The sequence below is a fragment of the Microcebus murinus genome, chromosome 3, assembly GCF_040939455.1.
Source record: "Microcebus murinus isolate Inina chromosome 3, M.murinus_Inina_mat1.0, whole genome shotgun sequence".
Lineage (NCBI taxonomy): Eukaryota > Metazoa > Chordata > Mammalia > Primates > Cheirogaleidae > Microcebus > Microcebus murinus.
This window is the reverse complement of record NC_134106.1, coordinates 109,883,973-109,891,094: the sequence shown is the minus strand read 5'-3', so window position 1 is coordinate 109,891,094 and position 7,122 is coordinate 109,883,973. Positions and strand designations below refer to the sequence as shown.

The 7,122-nt window shown below is 37.6% G+C and overlaps 1 non-coding gene across 1 annotated transcript; it reads right to left on the bottom strand.

Moving 5' to 3' along the window:
• Positions 1-1,652: 1,652 nt before the first annotated feature.
• LOC142870394 (small nucleolar RNA U13) lies at positions 1,653-1,754 on the bottom strand. The gene has a single exon (XR_012918797.1). It is a non-coding gene; the product is annotated as a small nucleolar RNA U13 (small nucleolar RNA).
• Between the last annotated feature and the right edge of the window lie 5,368 nt (positions 1,755-7,122).

Here is a 7,122-nt window from a genome sequence, read left to right as displayed (position 1 = left end):
ACACATGCTTTCTGAGAGTTTCACTACAAAGGCCTTTGCAAATGAATCAAAGCAGAGATGAGTCACTTATTTTGAAAAAGTAGAATAATTCCAGGCCAGTACAAGTTATAATAATCAAGGTATAAAAGTATTGCCTTGTCACTTAGCTCCAGTGAGAATGGCCCTTATTAACAGGTCCCCAAACAATAAATGCTGGCGTGGACGCGGAGAGAGAGGAACACTCCTACACTGCTGGTGGGACTGCAAACTAGTTCAACCTCTGTGGAAAGTAATATGGAGATGCCTTAAAGCAATACGAGTGGATCTACCATTTGATCCAGCAATCCCATTGCTGGGCATCTACCCAAAAGAACAAAACTCACTCTATGAAAAGGACACCTGTACTCGAGTGTTTATAGCAGCACAGTTCATAATCGCAAAGGTGTGGAAACAACCCAAGAGCCCATCAATACATGAGTGGATTAATAAAATGTGGTATATGTGTACCATGGAGTACTACTCAGCTTTAAGAAACAATGGTGATATAGCACCTCTGTGTTTTCCTGGCTACAGCTGGAACCCATTCTACTAAGTGAAGTGTCTCAAGAATGGAAAAACAAGCACCACATGTACTCACCAGCAAACTGGTATTAACTGATCAACAGCTAAGTGGACATATAGGAGTAACATCTATTGGGTGTTGGGCAGGTGGGGGGGAGAGGATGGGTATATACATACATAATGAATGAGATGTGCACCAACCGGGGGATGGACACGCTTGAAGCTCTGACTCGAGGGGGGAGCGGGGACAAGGGCAATATACGTAACCTTAACATTTGTACCCCCACAATATGCTGGAAAAAATAAAAAAATAAAAAAAAAATGGAAAAAAAGAAAAGAAAAAAGTCTTGCCCTGGTCAGGGCTCTCCAGAGTAAGAAAACACAGGAACTGGGTGACGTAAGAGAATTTGCTGTCTCACAGGCCAGGCTAGAAATGAGATCAGGGAGTTGGCAGGGTTGGTTCTTTCTGAGGGTGGTGAAGGAAGGTCCTTCCAGGCCTCTCTCAGCTTCTGCAGATTGGCTGGCCGCCCTGGGCGACACTGGACTCCTGCCGCATCAGCTCTCTGCTTCATCTTCCTGTGTGCGTGTCTGTGTCCAAATCTCCCCTTTTTGTAAGCAGCCATGCATATGGAAATAGGAGCCAACTCTACTCTAATTTCTAAATAAGGTCACATTTTGAGGTACTAAGAATTAGAGCTTCAACATTTGAATTTGGAATGATACAATTTTATTTATAAAATAAAGAACTGTCTAAAGAAACCAGTATGGACTGGTTTTTCTGCCTTGCAACAGAAAAAGGATTTACAAAAGTTTGTCTAACACCTGCTATGGATGATGATACTCTAGACCAGGGGTCCACATAAATTCTAGTCTGAGTGGTAGCTGTGTCTCCATTCTGGGAATGGTTATCTCTCATAACTTTAACCTAATTCACCAAGAAACAGTCTGACTATAATTGACCTGCCCATTTTGAAATTTAAATATTTATTGAGCACTTACACACTGTTTAAATAATTTACATGTTTTATTTAATTCAATTTTTACAACATTATTATGAGGAGTTACTGTTAGCATCATTATTTTTTCACATGAGTTTTTGGCCCTTTTTTATGCATCAGAGAGGAAGGTGCCCACATTGTAACAAGGATTGAGGGAGGCACATCTCACGCATGCATGTGAAAACCAACCATCATGCTTATGAACTACAAAAGGATCATACACGAGCTTTTGGATCAAGTCAATTGACCAAGCCAATTCATGCAGCTAGTACACAGTGAAGGCAGAATTAAAATACAAGAATTCTAACTCCACGATAGTCATTCTAAACTAGTATGCTTGTTTGACCGAAGAAAGAGAAGAGGGTAAGGATTCTAGTGTCATGTCATCTTGGCAAGGTTTCTTTTGGCTTGTTTTTTATTTAAATTATGAAATTAGAAATCCCATGTATACATCAGTGTCAATAGTTTATTAAATGTTAGGCTTTTCTGGGATTGATTGATATTTTGCACTATCAACTCTGATTTCCAACACTTAAGTCTGAAGTTCATTTGTGGCTCCAGTCACTGTTCATTTTCTTTAAACTTTCACAAAAGTTAATAGACAGCAGAGTTACTCTGAAAGAGATTTATCTATAGAAATACCCTTATCCATCAAAAATATAATTCCTATGCTGCCTTTTTTAGAAAAAATATTTTATGAATATATAGAGACTACTTTTTAAAACCACTCTTACCCAACTATGTAAGAAATTATAACTTTTTATAGAAGTAGACCAAATAGGTGTGAGAAACAGAAAAGAAACCATAAAATTATAGTAGGAATTAGGATATTTGATCTTTGGCACTGCCAAAGGGGGAAAAAATAATTGAAAAGAACTGCCTCCCCTTCATGCACTGGGACATAGATAGGCAGCAAAGAGGGATCCCTTTGTACAGCAGGTGGAGTTGGGGGACTGAAAGATTAGCATTGCTCCAGCAATCAGACATTTCAACCTAAATTGTTTTTCTTTTCACAGATTACTTACTAATGGATGTAATTCCTTACACTTAGCCAGAGAAAAAATTGCTTTATTGGGCCTGATAAACTTCCCAGGTAAATCTCATTATCTTCAAGGATGATTAGATGCCTGTGGTCAGAGTGGGTGTGTTTTTGCTGCTGTTTTACCATTGGTAATGTAGTTTTAAAATATTTGATTGAATTTCAAGCCCATATTCTTTGCTTCCATCCTCCCATAATTGGGCTTTAGAGACTTGAGATACAGATTGGGCTAGATATAAAGTCATAAGTGGAAAGTTTATGGAAGTCAAATGGAATGAAAAGTTTTGGATTCTCAGTATTTTGGAGAAATGGGAGATGAGTGTCCATGATGTGCCAGTCTATTTTTTTCACCTAGATGTATTTCTTTAATTCCCTCAACAATGTTTTAAGATGGATATGCTTAAATTTATCAAGTTTATGAGAATGCTGGCATTGAGAAACATTTAGCTGTCCAAATTCTCATAGGTAATAAGTAAAAAAGCTGAGAAAATATATATACCCACACATATATCTTAATCTTAAACTCTTTATAGGATAGCACACTACTTTATATATGAAATTAGTTTCTTTCCAGATACATTGTAGCAAAATATTTACAAAAAGTGTGTTTATAGTGGTTGGTCCAACCAATTCTTATAAATATATTGCCTTCCTTCCCTTTTTTCCTCCCTCCCTTGCTCTCTTCCTTCTTTCTTTCCTTTCATCACACATTTATAGTGTGCTACAATGAACCAGATTATATTCTAATTTCTTGAGCCACAGGTCCATAAATCTATAATTCTCCAGGGATGGCTATTGACTCAGGGTTTCCAGTACTTCACAGATTAAAGTTCTGGGAGTATATAGTAGCTGAGCTAGAAAATCGCATCCTTATAGTGGCCAGGTCAGCAATTCATGCCTGTAATACTAGCACTCTGAAAGGCTGAGGCGGGAGGATGGCTTGAGTTTGAGACCAGCCTGAGCCTCAGGAGTTTGAGACCAGCCTGAGCAAATGTGAGACTACTAAAAATAGAAAAATTAACTGGGTGTTGTGGCTCATGCCTGTAGTCCCAGCTACTCAGGAGGCTGAGGGAGGAGGATCGCTTGAGCCCAGGAGTTGGAAGTTGCTGTGAGCTCAGAAGATGCCATGGCACTCTAGCCCGGGTGACAGAGTGAGACTTTGTCTCAAAAAAGAAAAAATCCTCATAGACTGGGCAAGAGAATGTGGCCCTGGTGGGAGAGAAGGAAAGTTCAGAGAATGGTGCAGTCTAGGCGTCTCTAAATAAAGCAACCAGCAATGTAGCCAGTTCTCTCTCTCTCTCTCTCTCTCTCTCTCTCTCTCTCTCTCTCTCTTTATTTTTGTGGAATCTTCCACTTGAATATTGAAATTTTATTACTCTAATTTTAGCTAATAGAACAAACTTAAGCCCTAAATATAAAGTAACATTGACATTCTCATTCCATGCTTCTTGATCAGCATTTGGAAATTAGGCTGGGAATGACAGATACTGAATTTGGAGTTGCCGGGCAGTTCTTTGCCCCACATCTCCGGAGACAGATTCAACACGTTTTTGGCATATTACTTCCCATGCCTGAGGATGTTAATCAGAAATAAGTTCTCCTAGATTTATTATATGTTTATAATATATTTTAAATTAAGGTTCTTTATTTTGGTTCATTCATTCCTTTATCTACATACCAACATATGTTAAGTTTTAACTATTTTCTCAGCCCAATGATAGCCTCTGGAGTTACAGGAGAGAAAAACACAAGCCAGAATGCTGTTCTTCTGAACTCCAGTCAAAGGGTAGCTCAGTGAAAGCATGTGACTCTGGATTGTGCTTGCTGTATTTCCAAATTCTCTACCCAGCTTTCACTACTAAGTGCAGCTATAAGTATTATCAGTGTTTGGGTATCAACATATTTAATGAAAAGAAACATTTTGATATATTTTGCATCTCTTACAATTTGAGTACTGAATTATTTCATCTATGTAATAAATTACACAATGAGATAGTGCTTGCAATTAAAAAAATACACTAGGGTCTGCCATTCAGATAGAGGCATTGGTCCAAATAGCTTTTAATGGGACAGTCCCAAGACACGACTTACAAATCCTTGAGAAGGGTTTGGGATTTGTTGATTGTCATCTTGAAACAAAGAAGTGCTGAACCTTGTCAAGATTCAAGCCCACCCAACTATCTTTCAGCTCTTCGCTTTCAGTACTTGATTTTGCATTCAACACAATCTCTTGGCATTTGAAACTCTGTCAAACTAAACAGCTCTGTTTTAGACACATGTTTTGAAAAGCTTCACAGACTCCCTGTTTGCACACACAGTATACGCTTTAAATAATATAACCTTGAAGCAGCACTGAGCTATTGTTTTCATAAAAGGAAAACTAGAAACCAGTGACGGTTACAGATTTGCTGTCTTCACAGAAAAAAAATGCCCTCTTTGATTTATTTTTACATTGTAACATAGTTCTGCCTGCCATTTTGAGGCCATAAGCATGTTTTGGGTTTTTTTGCAAATAATTCAGAGCCAAGATATGGGTTTGCTTCATTTCTCCCTAAACCTAAGAGTAAGGGGGATTTTTTAACCATAAAAGCAAATGTTTTCTCAAAAAATTGAAACTCTGGAACATACATTTAACTATTCTTTGTAAACTAGAATTTCAATGAATATTATTGGTAGCATATAAACTCAATAACAATATAAAACCTACTATGAAATTTAGTGTAGACAGTAGGGGGAAAAAATCACTGTTTTATTATTTTCTTTTTGTTATTCCATGAGCCTATCTATTGTTATGTATTAATCTTAGACTCTTTATAGGATTGTATTCTATCTTATACATATTCTATGTCAAAAGAGGCACATTTTAAGTGCCAAATGAATATGATAGGAATAAATGCTTAGAATTTTCTGGAGGGAGATCTTATAGTGTTTGTGTGTATTTGTGTTTGTGTGTATGTATGATTACATTTTGTTATTCTGTATCTACATACATCAATCTGTCTGTAGTACAAATAGTCTGATGAAGACTCCCATGTCTTTTAAAGTACACTTGGAATCATCAAGTCACATAGACCATTTCTACAATTTTGTATATATCTTAGATGAAATTGCTGACAACATTTAATAACACATAATAGTCCTACTACAACATCATATTTTGTTTAGCCTTACTTTCTAGAACGGAATATATACTTTTAAAATGTGTCTAAATGGGATAACAAATATTCCTAATTTATTAAGCATTCTGTTGAATAGGGTTTATCTTTTTTTAAAAAAGATATTAACTCACTGATTTATACCCTGTATTTTGAACAATAGGAGAAGAATTCCACATTCATTTGGAAACATTTTACTATTTAATCCAATTCCTGTGTCTGGGCTCCTTGTGCGTCTGCCCTCAGCAGGCTGAAGTGTTGTGCTGCGTGTGTGCTCCCAGCAGAGACTGCAAACTGGCAGCTAGAGGGCTAGAGATTAATTGTTTTCAGCTCATACAGTGTTGCCCTACACAGTACTTATATTTTATTTTTAATTAGAAGTAGAATTTTTTACTTCATATGTGCATAACTGACTTCTCTTGAAAAAAATAGCAGAAGTTTTGGGACCAGTGGATCTTTTTCTGAACACAGTGATTATTGGCTCATTTGAGGTCCCCTTCCCCATTGTTGATCACGGTCCACACCAGTCCCTATTGCACACCCAGTGCTGAGGCCAGCTGTCAACTGCGATTCAGCAGAGCACTTGTGCTGTCGTTCTTCTTACTGCTGAGAGGGAGGGAGATGAAATATTTCTAACAATCCTGTTTCTATCTCGTAGAAGGCTACATTCCATATTTATATTATCAGCCTTCCTTTAAAATTGTATGATTTTAAGACTCCTATCGGATAGTTAGCTCAGTGTAGTGGAAAGAATCAAGCAAATTTAGAGTCCGACAGACCTGAGTTCAAATCCAAGTGCCATTTACTGATTACATAATAGTATATAAATTGTCAAGTGATTTGGCATTGCCTAAAAGAAAATGTTAAAAATATTTCTATTCTTTTTTTAGAAGCATAACATATTTTTTGTTTTATTTTTTTCCATTCGTCAAAGAACACCTTTATTTATGGATTTGAAATATGATTTTTTTCCTTTTATTTCATCATATTATGGGGGTACAAATATTGTTAGGGCTACATATATTGCCCCTGCCCCACATCCCTCCCCCCGACATGCCAGAGATTTAAGTGTGTCCAACCCCCAGTGATGCGTACTGCACACATCATGTAAGTAAAAAAACCCTTCTCCTCCTCCCCCCTCCCGCCTGCCCACCACCTGATAAAAAGTTGTTTTTTTTTTTACAGTTTGGTTACATTGTATATCTTTGCCTCTCCCTAAGAAGGGTTAGAGTTGTGCCCTTCCCCTCCAAAATGCTCGCCACCTCCCTAAGATTGGGTTCTTCCCCCACCCCGAATCCCTGGTGAACATTACCACCATTTGAGCACCATAGTTTTAATCAGTCAGTACCAATTTGGTGGCGAGTAGATGTGGGGCCCATTTTCCATGTCT